The 15,969-nt window shown below is 44.1% G+C and overlaps 1 protein-coding gene across 1 annotated transcript in view; it reads right to left on the bottom strand.

The window, feature by feature from the left end:
- Nucleotides 1-15,969, bottom strand: part of NEK7 (NIMA related kinase 7) — a 1,199,876-nt gene that overhangs the window by 162,086 nt on the left and 1,021,821 nt on the right. The gene's annotated exons all lie outside the window — the stretch shown is intronic.

Genomic DNA, 15,969 nt, shown 5'->3' on the forward strand with positions numbered 1-15,969 from the left:
GCAATACAACATGCGCTCTTTTACTTTGAAGTATTCTACGTTACATTCGTCTGAATTCCCAGTTGGGCTAGACCTGTCTCCGTCAATTAGGTTTTTATTTTGTATAATAATAACAAGTTATCCCCATACCACACGGGGGGAGGTTACCACCGGGGAATCTGTGATGAATCCATCGGATTCATCACAGATAACAGGGAGGGATGCACAGGATTAGGTGCTTGAAGGTCCCTGGCGTACTGGGAGTTTTCAATCTGTACACAAACACTGATCATGCTGGCGTTGTAGGGATGTCTAGTGGCATGTGGCTACATAGTATCAGCATGTAACAGGAGGAGGCCTGTTTCCAGGTCTTCTATTTCCATCATTTAAGTTTTCTCTAGTCACGCAATGTTGCAGCTTTTGGAATAGCTTGGGCCCCCGGAAATGGCAAGCATTTCGGGTAGCTAAGTCAGCGATCAGGATGAGTGATTAACAATCTCACCCACTGGCACATGCAGGTGTCACAGAAGTCCTCAAAGCCTGATCAGACTAAGCCATCAGGCCATACTCACTACCTACTTTATAGTTTTGGGGAAGCAAGGCTGCTGAAGTTCCTACCTCTTACTCAGGGGTACAGAGATATACATCATCACTAAGAGGACAGGAAAACATCAAATGTTGCTCTTTACAAATGCAGCCTAATGTTACTGGTTATATCTTGGGTACTGGGCAGACTGCAAGACATCCATCACCCTGGGGCCTGCTAAATGTCTGCCAATATGACTAACAGTTACCTGTGGAAAGAAAAGTTACAAGTAACAGATGTTCCATTTTATAAATGCTACATGTCATTCATTGGGTGCCTATATGCTATGTTGTGCTATACATCCTGGTGTATTACTCACTGCTATGTTGTTTGGATGCAGCCATTGGCAAGGTTAGCAACCCATGCCTTGTTAAGCGAGGTATGAAACCTTTTTATTTAATTAACATTTCATTCCTATCCTCCTACCATAACCGACAAGCTTCCAGCACACAAATCAAGCACTCCTTTACATATTACATCTGCCAACACTAATCACCAATGTCTTCATCATGCTGCCTATACTGACCTGCATAGACTAATGGCCTGTTCCCTACTGAACAACCACAGCCACAGCCAATGGTGTGTTGGCATGCCAGCACACACCCTATCATCATCTGCATTTAAGCAATAGATTCTGGCTTGCTGAACACCAACACACAGTAAAAGAAAACATCACACATCCCAGTCACCTCAAAGCAGGCAATGGTAACTCTCAGCCTGCAACGCACAGAAGATTTGCTCTGCTCGCACCCACCTATTTATTTTTTGCAATAAAAGTGCCAACAGGCCAGGAAAATGGTAGAATCCATGCGCTAACGCCACCCAGTAAAATAACATAACAGCACAGCATAACATGATTTGTTTCAACATTTTATTTAACAGGCAATATGCGAAGAGGTCATCTTGCTGGTTTACAAGTCCTGTAAATCATTCAGTACCACTTCCTTCTCAAACACAATAGATCTTTTATTTATTTATTTAAAAAAAATATTTAAGTTGGCAACTTACAGACACAAAAGGGAGAACTGTATCACAACACAGGCTTTACACACCAATAATATTAGCATCTGTACAAACAACAACATAGTTAGGCTACAGCAGATTCAAACAACAATAAAACCGGGGGACTATACCCAAGTATTTTCACTCACTCACTTCCTCCCGGGCCAAAAAGGTCCTTTCTCTGAGCTTGTCCAATACGTTATCTTAAATTTACAATTAGTAGCTAATCAGGTTACTCGGAACATGGCCTCAATCTTCCAGCAAAGGCCTGTGTTCCAATGAAGCTGATGCCTATTCTGGTGCTTCCCCTACACACACTCCTCACATTTTCTTTAACTTGCCTGCCACGTCTGTCCATTGCTAATCGGGCAGGCCCATGGAAAACGGAATCACCTGTGTTCAGTACCTTTGCCATTTCCATGGCGTACACCCTGAGAAGTAGTGCTAAAAAAAAAAAAAAGAAAAAAATAACACTAAACAAAGCATTAGGACGCCAGACAATATTTAGCTGTGCTAATGGGGATGATACCTTCAGTGTTGGACCTTACCAGAATAGTAACAGCCTGGGTTCATGGGTGTTAGTCTTAGCAGTGCACAGTGGTGGCACGAGTTATGGTTGCTTAGCTTACCATAACTGACAAATTTCTGGGGTTTTTCGGTTTTACTTGTAACCATAGTATGGATAGGTGGTTGTTAGTGCAAAGAAACTAACGTCCCTGTAACACAGGTTTTTGCACTGAAATTGCTATGTTGTTCTTAGCGCAAATGAAGCATAACGTCCCTTTACCAATGTTTTTTCACTGAATTTGATAGGTTTTAGTAGGGCACTGTAACCAGACCCTTCCTGTAGCATAGTTTTTTCAGTAAAGGGGATAGGTTTGTAGTAGCGCAACTCAACCATAACGTCCCTTCAACAGTGTTTTTTTGTTAGGGAATTTCATAGGTTTTTAGTAGGCACTGTAAAAGGAATGTTGCTTTAGCATTGTGTTTTCTGTAAAGCTGATAGGTTTTTGATACCGCAACTGAAACATAACGTCCCGTTAACAACGTTTTGTCACCGATTCCTTGGCTGCCCTCATGACGACCTTGTGGAAAGTCCAAATTCTCCTGTGTATGTATCCATTTGTGCTACCCCTTCCCTTTCCTAATAGTGTTGGTGTATCTTAGAAATTAAAGGTGAACATGTTAAGTGGTCGTGAGTGTGTGAGTGGTTTTTCTTTTTGTGTGAAGATTGCATGGTGAATCTGTGCCGCACAATACTGTCTGAGATGACTGCTGGTAAGCAATATGGAGGTTTCCTAGGGAGACTGCACCTGGCCGGCGTATGTGCAATCACACGGCAGGTATTTGTAGGACTTCATTACTGGCCGCATCTTTTAATGCACTTTTAATTTGTTGTGGGAGCGCATGTGTATCCATAGTACAGCTATGCGCATGTGTAGGGCATCCTCTGTGTGCTGGTAACACCGGCCCTGTCGCCAGCCCTACGGATTAATACGGTAGGTACGCATTTCAAGGAGTCCTGGCGACTACGTGGGTTGCTGTGCAAACAAACCAATTTATGGCTGCAGCACGCCTGGCTTTACGAGGCCAACTGGAAAACAAGGAACAGCGACCTCCAGTGTACGGTGGGCTTGTTAAATGTCGAAATGTATTTGATTGATGTGCCGCTTGCCTTTCCATGACCCGTGAAACAGACACACTGTCTCTGCACGGAGGACTGTGACGGAAAGTGTCAAGGGTTCGCCTGCGGGACGTAGAGTTGAAGAAAATATTTAACTACAGGTGTGACAGTTTGTAGTGAGTCTGCAAAATGGCAAAGCTGGTGCGGCTTGGTGACGCACATACTAGTGCATGTAAAGAGAAGTAAGAAAACAGCAGATTATTTGGAGCGCAGAGATTGTCAGTGGTGGTTAGAAAAGTACTGTAGCCGCATGGGTCTCGCTGAATAATTATCTTCCTGCTCCCTACAATGAAGATGCGTTTCTCGTTGCTGTAAGCATTCATGTACTTCAGATTGTATTAATCTCCATGAATGCTAGTCCTACGGTTTATGGCGTACCATGAAGTGTCCGTACTGCATGTGATGAGAACTGAAATGGAAGCACAAGGGACCAGTGGGCAGGGTACTGCCCTTCCAACAATGCAGTAGGGTAATTTCATGTACACCATTTTCCACATCTGCTGCGGCCAACAACAGGCACACTCATGTAGGGCAGCAGAGCTTCAAAACATCCTTGCAGACCATATGCTGCGCTACAGACCCTTACCCGGCAAAGGGCATTGTATTGTGCATGTACTGTGACACGTTATTCTACAGAGGGAAGCTACCTGGAAGTGCTTGGGCAGGGGCCGTCCCGGATCATGACATTGACTGATGCCTATTTAGGTGAGGGCCACCCACATTTCCCTCTCTCTGCACGTCCCCTATGTTATCCCTGCAGGTGCTGCCCCTTCCTTACCGGGCCTTGTCTTCCGTTCCTTCTGTGGCGTGTGTTACAAGACCAAAATAAATCGAAATGAAGTGGAAAAGGAAAAAAGTTAAAGAAAGCTCCTTTCAGACTTGAACAATGGAATTGCCAATGAACGGATGCAGGGCACTGCGCACCGTATACGCTCTACATAATGTGTGCTAAATAAAGGGAGGTGTGGCACTGTGGAAAACACTGTAGTGGAATCGGGTAGAAAGGGCTTGCTGTAGAAATAGGTTTCTTTATGTGTTGCAGTGCGTTTTGAAGAGATAAAGTGTGCAACACTTACTACAAAATTTCTTCCTGTACTTTCAAGAAGGGCAGCAAGGCAATCTGGATACGGCGTGCAGAAATCGGGATGGAAGGAATAATAAGATGAACGTTATAGGTGGGAAAAACTCTTCGTGCTGTGAAACGTCATATTGCCATTTTTTGAAGTACGCCATTGCCACATGTCGTAAAAAGACCCAAATAGACTTCTTTACAATGTACCGCGCTTTCTCCATTTGCGGACCAAATGAAAAACAACGCAGCCACATCGGTGCCTGCGTAATGCGATAAAAAGTTATGTAGGAGATCGGAAACAGATGCATGACCCGGGCAAATGCCTCCTTCATAGCAAATGGCACTGAAACTCGTGTAACATGTTGTGCAATTTTCCCTCCACAATGAAGAACAATAATGTCGGTATGATCGCGCGTCACCAAAGTCTCATACAGACAATCCAAAATCAGTCACTTCATTGTAGGTACTCCATAGCAGCACACATCCACATGATAGAATCCAAAATGAGCAGCCACTGCAGTGTGTTTTCTATTCACATTCAATCAATGTATTTAGAACTCCCCCAAAACCATACGCTATGGCTCATGAAACACAGCCATAACCGCACCCTCTGCATTTCTGTCGACAAATACGCCATATACCACAGTCTGTGCGTACAAACCACACCCAGAAACCTTATTGACCAATCCCGTAGCCTCCACAGGCCCATTTCTATGGCTGTGATCTGCAAAAGGTGCGTATGTGACACGTGCAACCCTGCAACTACTGCGAGGTCTGCAGACTTTTCGTGCTGTGCGCTCGTGGAAGTGGGGGAATAAGTGTCAATCAGGGTATGGAATTTCGTTAGTAGTGGTGGCTCTGAAAAGAGCCTTTTTTTTTAAAGGTGCTTCCATGGAAACACCTTTTTTGCGGTTTGTGTTTTGTAGGTCAGCTCGCATTCTTACAATAGTGTCTTCAGTGCAGGCTGCAGATTGTAAAACAGAATATCATTGCCACCGGTCGACAAAGAAATGCCATTTGCTTTGAAAAGGTGTATATATCGAGAACCAATGTTGTCATTCTAACAGGAGAACATCCCAGCAGCACTGAAGACGTCACACATGCTTCTGTTGATGAGACCACTTCCGACCTCTGGCTGCCGACAACATTCATTGGAATAGTCCCATACTATTCTCGGCCGTATACGTGAGAAAAGCACCTTGGCACTGGGAAACATGCGCTTCACTGCTTTCATCAGCTTCTTCAGTTGAAGGTACACATAGGAACAAGTCATGGAAATCAAGTGCAACGCTCCATAGTGCACAACCACACCATGTACAGTTGCGAAAGTGGCCACTCATCGACATTCTGCAAGCAGACTGCCGAAAGTGCACACATCGCTACAGTACCACAAAGCCTCCAGTTTGAAATTGCCATAAAAGCCTTTTTCGACAGCATACTGGAACAGATCTTCCACAAAGGCATCACCAACTATCAAAACAGTGCATCTCTCCATCTCTGACCGCCAGCCTCACTACACAAAGTAATGAAAAAGAATGTTGCCGCCCTTTCCTGTGCCACCCACCCTGAACACCTTATTGGACAATTCCCACAGTCCCATTTCCATTGGCCAGCATGGTGAGAAGCGCAGAATGTGGCATGTGCGTTTCCCCAAGTACTGCAAGGGCCGCACACCAGAAAAGCAGGAGCAGTCCTTCACTTTCCACAATTTTCTGTTCATCACTACCTCACTGGGTACTGGTAAAAAGTCACACATGCATCCACCAATGCCATCCGAGACGTTAGCATCTAACACTGTCACTTCTGTACAACACTGCATATGTACCGTCGCACATTGAGCCTCCAAGTGTTTCGTCATTGGAAAGCACGTCCAGTGGAAAGTTCAGTAAAATAATTCAAGATTTGTGCATCAACATTCATCCACATGAGCACCCATAACCACAAAGTGGAGGCATAAAAACTGTTTCTGCAGTATGTTCACAACTCCGTCAACGTTTCTATTTACCAGCATCACCCATTGTAATATCGAAATAGGAACTCTCTTCTTTCCTTCCGACAATACTACGAATTTGTTTCCCCACTAACGCATCTCCTACATAAATCGTAAAAATATGACACCAAAACCAGCACTGAATGTATGTTACCAACCAAAAGCAGCGTCCGAAAATCTCACTTTCTCCACAGCTCTGGATCGTTCTAGGCTAGACTATTGCAACAGCCTCATTCTAAATCTGCCTGCTTGTACTCTCTGCCCTCTGAAACCCATCCAGAAGACTGCGTACCTTGTGCTTGGCCTCAAGCTCAAGGATCGGATCTCTCTGGGTCTGAAATGTCTGCATTGGCTCCCGGTAGCAGCGAAGAATAAGGTCAAAATCATCTGCATTATGCACAAGGCCTTCTGGGCCCTGGGGACTCAATACCTGTAACTCTCACTTCCTAAGTTTCTCTGTGCTCAAGCTCTTCCCTCATCCGCCTCCAACTCCCTTAGGATCACTCGCTTCAGCAAGCAATCAGTTGGTGGTAGATCTTTCTTCGGCTGGGGCCTCCCTCTGCAACAAGCTCCCTGCGTCCCTGAAACGTGAAGAGAACCATTGCCGGTTCCGGAAGCACCTCGAAACCTCTCTCTTTGCCTCTGCTTTTTCTCCTCATATCCCCTGCTGACTTCCTGGCTGAAACTGATTCTGCACTGGTTACCTGGCCACCTTCTGATCTATGGCCCATTTATCATTGTTTCTTCTTCCCATGAACTGCACTTTCTCCTCCCTCTCCCCATGTACTTGAGTGATCTGAGTGACACCTGGCCTAGTAGGTTTGTTGTCCGTCTCCCCTATGTTTCCCCGGCCCTTGCCTCAGCGCACCTTCAAAAACATGTGTATATGCGCAGTACAAATGAAATATCACATCGTATGATATTATACATACATTGCATGCATGACAACTGGATGCCTGCCACTTACCTTGTACACGTCACAAAAGAAAATTCTACAGCACCCCACTTACTGCAAACTTATGAAAAATGATCGCAGAAAAGCAACACTAAGTGTATGTTAGCAACTGCAAACAATTACATACAGTACACGCATACAAACAGAATGCCTGCCCCTTAGCTTGCACACTTAGTCTTCTGCATTTCTCTGTACAAAGAGGCATTCAGCCACAGTTTTTCCATACACGCCACAACCAGAAACCCTATTGAGCAATCCCTTTGCCTCCATAGTCCCTTTTCCATGGCTACCATCCTGAAAAGGGGCAAATGAGGCACGTTTAATCCTGAAACTACTGTGGAATCCACAAAGTTATGGTGCTAGGAAGGGGGGCGTGGGAAGAAGTATGAAACAGGTTAGGGGATTGGGTCTTTATTGTTCACTCGCTCCCTTGGAAAAGATGGGTTTTTTTAACGTGCTTACAAAGAACCTTTTTTTGCTTTTGCTCTTGATCTGAGTTTCTCTTTTGGCTGTCTCCTTACATTATTACAGGATTGTCTTCAACACTTTTTGCACAGTGTAAAACAAAACAGCATTGCCAACGTTGGTCAAAAAAATGCCATTTGCATGGAACCAGTGCAAATTTCACTCATTAATGATGTCATAGTCGGTGGAGAACATCCCAGCAGTAGACATAAATTGACACATGCTTATTGAGGACAAATTACACCGCCATGGTCCCATGCTCCTCTTGGTGGTATGCTTGAGAAAACCAGCTTGGCAGTGGGAAAAATCCACATCACTTCTTCCATCAACTTCTTTGGGCAATGGAGCAAACGTTCACACGACATGTACTGCACATGTGCAGCTACATAATGCAGTACAACAACAACAACAGTACTGACAAAGGCCACACATTTGCAAAGGTCAACCATACCGCCATAACTGCCCTCATAGACAAGAGCCCCAGAAAGCCTCCACTCCTTACAACACAAAATTAGCAGCCACGCCTCTTTGTGCAGCATACATGTACAGATCTTGCACAAAGGTATCATCCACTATTAGGACTCTGCGCCTCTCAATCGCTGCCTGCCACCCTCGCTGCACAGACTGACGGGGAAAAATTGTACTGGCCCTTCCTGTGAGGCACACCCTCGACACCCGATTGGCTAATTCCCACAGTTCCATTTCCATGCCCACCATGCTTAAAAGGGCAGGATGTGGCACGTGTGCTTTCTCAGCTACAATGAGGGCTAGCCCCCAATAGAGCAGGCACAGTCCTTCCCTTTCCACTCCAGCAATGCAACCAAGGTGGTAGGCAATAACCACAGAGAACACACCACAGTACACCCTATGTTTAAATGCTCATGTGTTACGCTCACCTGGCTCCCACAGGGGCGTCGATCTGAACTGGACAGCCGCGGTCTCCACCAATGTGACACGTAGTGCCGAGATGACGGACTGGACTGGCCCACCCAGCTTCGTTTGCTTGGCCCGTAGGAATATTCTTCTGCAAATGGAGAAAAGGAATTAACCACCCGTGGAGTTGAGCGTTAACTCCCCCCACTCCCGCTGTTCTCCCCACTGATCACCTTTGGTGTCCCCTCTTATAGTCTCACCTGATGGTTTGGAAAGATGAGCTCTCCATCCTGCATTGAGCACAGGGGCGTGTAGATAACCAGTTGCTTCACTGGCTCGAAGGAATAGGTGAGTGCCAGAACAATATTGACTGAGATTCCTGGCAAGACGCCGTATGTAGTTCGTAAGAGTTCAAATGTCTGACTTTCACTCTTGTCCGATTCCGTGCAGGTTGCAGCTTGACCCTAGCGAAGAGTTCCTCGTGGCAACCGGTAATATTCATGTAAGGATTTGTATTATCCAACAGAGTTCGATAAAATAATGTCAATATGTAACCTGGTGCTTTTTCCCATATTCAGGCGTTGAGAGATAGTATGAAGTCTCGGGGAATAATGCCTCCGGTGGTAAAATCAGGTAAGTCTATTGTGGTGAGGAGGTTTCCCCTTGTTTGTCCCTTTGTTTCACCTTGCTGTCCTTTTGTTTCCCCTTAGGGGCCGGGGTTCGGCGAGGATGCAGTGGAAGCTGCGCCGACCCGTGAAGAGGAAAAGTAACCCCGGTGGTAAAATCAGGTAAGTCTATGGGGGGTAACTAATATTGCCTCTGTGTATTCCCTTGGCTCACCTTGCTGTTCTTGTCTTCCCCTTAGGTGCCAGAGTGCGGCGGGAGCATGCAGAAGGATGCAGTGGAATGTGAAGATGCTGCGAAGGCCAGTGAGTTCAGCGCGGCGCTGCTGCAGGCGAGGCGAAGTGCATAAAATAACTTCTTTCTTCCAGCTCGAAGGCGCGATGGATCGGGAATTCAGGTAAGGATCAAAGGTATTGCTCTTGTTCTAACCTTTCTCCTTCTCTCCCCTTTTTCTAGGAGCTCCGGACTCGAGGTGGGCGTGGCAGAAGACTGGATGCAGACTTGCAGGCACGGTGAGCGTTACGCTGCTGGATGCAGAATAACACGAAGCGTGTGCTGCTCTTCGGGCGCGGTTTAAATAGCCTCCAAAGTAGTCCCAGGTAAGTATTCCTCCCCAGCCCCACCCGAGTAAAAAAATAGTCCCTTAACCCTTAAAATGCAAGCGACGAGCCGGCTCGTCTGTAAAAACCACTCCAGGTTGCCACCGACGTGCCGGCTCGTCGGTGGCACTTAAGGGGTTAATGAGGGGGGGAAATGCTGGCGGGTTTGGGCGGTGAATACCGCGATTTTAAAAAAAAAACCCATTGGCACTGGGGGGGAACCTCAATGGCACTTAAGAGGTTAAGTAGTCCCTTCCAAGCCTCCTTTGGCTTGGAGCACTTGCAGCATGGTCTGCATCAGGTGAGTTTGCGGCATGGTCTGCATCAGGTAAGTTTTAATCTATGAGCCTGGCGCCTATGGTGCCAGGACTGACCCTCCATATGAGCCTGGTGCCATAGGCGCCAGGACTGCACCCAAATAGCCCCTAGCAGGGGTTGTTGGGTTTGCTTAGTATAACTTGATGCCTGCTTCTGGGGTTGCTGAACTTGGTCTGGGTCCCCGGGGGTAGGCATCATGACATCATGGCATGTGAAATTCACTCCCCATCTGCAATTGAGCCTGCCAGCTTTCACCCTAGCCACATGTTTGCATGCATGCAAGCGTCAGGTGTGCTTAACGGTATGTAGGTGCCTGTGAACATTGCCCATATTTTATGTGTGGTGCAAAGCACTTCCTTTCATGCTGCAATATCTTACAGCACTTCCTAAAGCAAGGGTCTTACAAGGGCCTAAACACAGCAAATGCAAATGGTCACATGTGGCTCCCTATTGTGCAACAGGTGCAATGATGTACACTATATGCTAATCTATGCATAGCAGCTCACTTCCGCTGTTCTACCAAGTCTACAATGTCCTCCACAACCATTGTGTAAACGTTCCCACCTTCGAAGAACTGCAGAGTTACAACTGCATTGCTGCATTATGTTGAGGTGGCTGTGGTGAAGACCAAGACCTACACTCACCATAACATAACAGAGCCACGCAGGCGAAAATGTAGCCATGTGCCAGAATTCACAAAGGCAACATAGGAACCAGCACTTCTACCCAACCGTCGCACCATAAAGCAGGGATGCATGCACACATGTTCCACTTACCATAATGCAGAAAGATACCACAGTGTTTGACACCGTTACCCACTTCCATTCACAAAGCATTGTATAAATGCCAACTAAACAACAAAATCTTCACAACATATGTTCTGCTCCCAACACTGTACTATGTGCATAGAACCAATACAGCAAGGTGCACTACAACACTTCGTAATATGCACAATGCAGACTACCCAAGCACACAAGAACCAATTTAACCATACCCTCTTCTATATGGACACTATTCCAACAGTGCACCCAGTGGACACACTGCAGGACTGATCACTGCTGCATCTCCACCCAGACACCGACAACTGTAGGATGGTCTAACAACCGCCACACCCATGCAAACAACAATGTGTGCAACGCAGCCAAACACCACACACAAAGCAACAATGCCACACCTACTTGCAACCAGTGTACATACCTTTTCAACCAGTGGGCATATTTTTCTGTGCAAGGGCTCCAGCCATGCATCGAAGGGGCTACGGACTTACCACACACAACACACCATAGTATATGCTATGTTTAAATGTTCATGTCATGTGGAATGCACTCCACTTCTGCAATTCAGCTTGCCACGACTCATCACAGAAAGAGATCGCCGCTGGAGCCGTCATGTCATAATGAAGGCTGCCTTCAATCACCACACAAGGTTGTTGCCTATTGAGGTAACCGCGAATTGGCATAGTATGCACGCATACCGCTGGCACACCACTTCTAATGAGATATATCAGATGAGGCACTTCTCACTCCCCTACCCTTTCCATCCCTTCTTTTCACCACCAGATGCCGTAAAGTATGTTTTCCAAGCCCTTTCGGCGCTGCATTGTCCTCGGATACAACATGCCGGCGGTACGGAAAATGTACAACAAATATCACGTCACTGCACACTGCAGTGGAATAACATTTTTGACCGCGCAGCGAACAGGGAAATGGGACGCCAGAGCTGAGTCAGATATGACTTACTTTAATGGGCACACTGTTACGTACAGCCATGCACACTTTTATTATTATTATTATAATGCCGTAGGGGCTTGGCACACACACCACAACACTCTCCTCCAATACACCATGGCAGAATTTCCCAAAAACATTGCGGCACAGCACGCATCCCTCCAGCCAACCACGTCCAAAGTTCGCCGACAGCATGGCGTACTGCAAGCCAATGAGACTTCTGTCTGTCATTTTCTATTTGGGCCGTGAATGCAGAAAGCGCAGTACATAGCAAAGAAGTGTATTTGTGCCTTTGTTCGATATGTGCCAATGGCATACTTCGCCCATGGGAATCGGACGTTTCACAGCACAAATACTTTTCCTCAGCTATCGCGTTCATTTTACTATGCCAGCCATCCCGAATTCTGCACACCCCATCTAAATTGACTTGGCGCCCTTCTTGAAAGTAATGATTTTTTTTTGTACTTGTTGGGGCCTCCCGCCCTGCATGCGTGCATTCAGTGCTCCAGACAAGATTTTGAGGTGGGAGTATTTTACTCACTATTTTTAAACTTTGAGAGTAAATGTGATTTTAAGAGAGTAAAAATGACTTTACTTCTTTGCAAGAGAGTAAAATGTATGTGACATCCAGCCAATGTGTGCAAAAACTGTATGGAAATCATTACTATGCGGCAGCTTTCTGCACTGTGACAGAATACACCCTTCATTATTTCTCCAAGGTCTGGTCATTTGATCTCTCCAGTATCTATTTAAATATTGAAAACACAAAAACCCAGCCAATTACATAGTAAAGCAAGCATGAATTGTATTGTGTGTTTTGAGGTTCAATAGCTGAACTGTCTTTTGAGGTTTAAAGTCCTCATTTCCTGGAGCTATTGCTACCTAATGGTATGCCAATGTTATGATACAACAGTGCAGAGAGGCAAGAACTCCATCCTAAATTCTATATCTACTCTCATGGTCAAATGATCATTTATATAGCGCTTTTGGCAAAGCGCTGTACATAGAACATATTTATCACAATTATCACCAAACCGAAGTCGGTACTCCTTTATCGACCTTGAAAGGCTGAGTTGTCCTTCCCGGGATTCAAACCTACAGATCACACACATATCGCAGCAATGAGTGCTCAACCAGCTGAGCTATCTTATTGGCTAACATCCTTCAGAGGTCGGTTAACTGAGTATCGACTGAGGCATAAGAATCACAGTGCCTAGCTGTTGGGCAAACCATGTATGAAGTGCTACATAAAGTTAAATAACTATCTGGATTATCACAGGGACAGGTTTTGCTGAGTTTCTATTTCAATTACAAATGTAACTTTCATTTGTTTGTTTTTGAACAGCGCTTGCACTTGCTGGAGAGTCAGGTTTTGGATGAATTGTAGTCAAATATTTGGGAGGCTATAACACCTGTGATTGGTGTGATGACAATCACTCACCCTTGATCAAAGACTCTGTTGCCACGGACCATTTATAGTAATGTACCGCATTGACTGCAAGGTTGAATGGATGTCAATTAGATCGTGGCTAGTCATCATTTTAAACACTATTTTTAGAATTGGAGTGTAAATTAAAAAGTGTAATATGATCTGCCTTAGCATGATTATGCACACAGCACAGGATCTCTGAAAAATACAATTGTGCAATACTGGTTTGCTTTCACTGGAAAAAAAGCATCATTTGTTACAAACTATTAATTCTCAATTGCAGCTTAGTTTTCCATTTTATTAATCTTCAAGAGCCCCAGGTCCAGATGGCTTGTCAAATGCAGTGCTAAAAGAAGATCCAGAAAAATGGGCAACTTTCTGCGAAAGACTCTTTAAGAGAATTGTGAAGCAAGGCCAAATACCAAGATCATGGAAGTTGGCTATCATCGTCCCTATTTTTAAAAAAGGTAATAGAATGGATCCTAAAAATTATCGACCAATCGCCCTGTTAGATTGTGTTGGGAAAATGTTTGCCACTATTTTGCTAAAACAACTAAAGACCTGGATAAAGGCCTCGAATACCTATGACAAAAGACAATCAGGCTTTGTCGAAAATGTGGGGTGCAATTTAAATCTCCTGATCCTAAGTCTGATGAAAAGAAGGGCCTACACAAATAAACAAAAACTGTATATAGCCAGTATAGATCTTCGACAAGCCTTCGATAGTGTGAACAGAAGTCGGCTCTGGGAAAAACTGGCCTCTAATGGGTGCCCCTCTGATCTCTTGAAAGCGATCAAAGAACTGTACGCCGAAACTTCAATAAGAATTAAATTAGATCAAGGCGGAAACTTATCTGAGGATATAAAAACAGCAAAAGGCCTTAAACAAGGATGCCCGCTAGCAGCCACTTTATTCTGCTTCTATATCGAAGATCTGCAACAATGCTTTGAAAACATCAGGACTGTTCCACCGAGATTAAACTGTAAACCAGTCAACCATCAGCTCTATGCTGACGACCTGATAATTTTAGACCATACAAAAATTGGTCTGCAACGTGCATTATATCAGGTTGAAAAATACATAGAAAATAATGACCTAGAAATAAATGCAGATAAAACCGAAATACTAAAAATCGGTGATAAAAGATGGAAAAAGACCAAAAATGAAGAATGGAAAGTGAACGAAATCTGGATAAAACCATGTGATGAAATGAGATACTTGGGTTTACAAATAAGCGGAATAAAAAATGAAGAACCCTGGAAAAAGATGCTAAAGACACAAATTAAACAGCTAACAGCCCAAGCAATCATCATCAACAAAAGATACGGAAAATGTTCCCTCTGTCCAGTGATAACATTCTATAAGTTCAAAGTAATTCCTACACTAATATATGGAGCAGAAACTGGTACAAATATCCCAGAGAAATTCTGGACTACTCTAGAAGGTCTTTTTTGGAAAACCGTCCTTCCGATACCAAAAGCGATCCCAATTTCGGTAATTCGCCATGAACTAGGCCTAACATCAATATAGATACACATCCGGTACAATCAATTGATGCTGTATAGAAAAACAATGATTAATTTGACACCTCCCCAATTCGAAATACTGGGCAAATCCAACAACTATGAAGAAAAAGTAGTAGAAGATTGGAAATATGGAAACGAACAAACCCTGATAGAATTTGGCATTAAAACTCAAACACTAGCGGAGAAACCAACAGCTGTAAAAAGAGCGCTTTGGGCTGAGGACTGGTCGAATACTGAAATGAAACGAGCTTTGTCAAAAACACATACACTTCTGAAATCCAATTTTGGTGTGATGTCTATCTTACCAGACTATTTGAAAAAGTTCCCAAATTCGAAACAAAGGGATCGGTTATTACGTTTCAGACTGAATATTCTACAAGACAACAAAAGCAAGATATACGAAAGAGGAAATATGTACAAAATGCAGACTGTGCAAAAGAAGCGAAGAATCTCTAATTCATTTAGTGTTATTTTGCACAGAATTAAGAGACCTGCGAAACTTGTTTCTAGCAAGCAACATCTCTGACTTATGCGATCTAGATGCGGAGAAATGGTGGAGTCTAATCTACAGTTGCCAATCCCCAAAAATAAACTTTGCAACGGTCAAATTCTTAGAAAATACCCTAAAAAGGCTAGACCATATTGATGAGGGAAACACATCGTAAACAATGAATTTGAACGACTGGAAGGATGTGTTGAGTTAATGTTAGATATTCACTTGTTACTCCAAATCATTGATCTAATAATTTTATCTTAATTAATATTGTTGTCAATCGAAATCTATTTTAAGTACTCCACTCGAATCCGAATGTGGGGTTTCAAATTAATTCAGCTTCTCTGGTTTTTCTAGTTATTCTTGAGATAATTTTTAGTTATTTTTTTGTTACCTCTTACCTTTTACTTATTCCTTGGACCGTTGCTTTGTCGAGTTTGATGTGATCTCATTACGACAGATCTCTTCACGAAACACAATGTTTTACTGATGTGAAAGATTTGAAATAAACCAAATACACTTAAAAAAAAAAAAATAATAATTTTGCAATCCTAAAAAGCTAGGAAAATAAATATGCACAGTGCTTCTATTTGCTCCATGAGTAGCAACACAGCAGAAGCTGAATGCAAATAAACCATTCCTTTTA

This window comes from Ambystoma mexicanum, chromosome 1q, assembly GCF_040938575.1.
Source record: "Ambystoma mexicanum isolate Mex_15411 chromosome 1q, UKY_AmexF1_1, whole genome shotgun sequence".
In the NCBI taxonomy this organism is placed as follows: Eukaryota; Metazoa; Chordata; class Amphibia; order Caudata; family Ambystomatidae; genus Ambystoma; species Ambystoma mexicanum.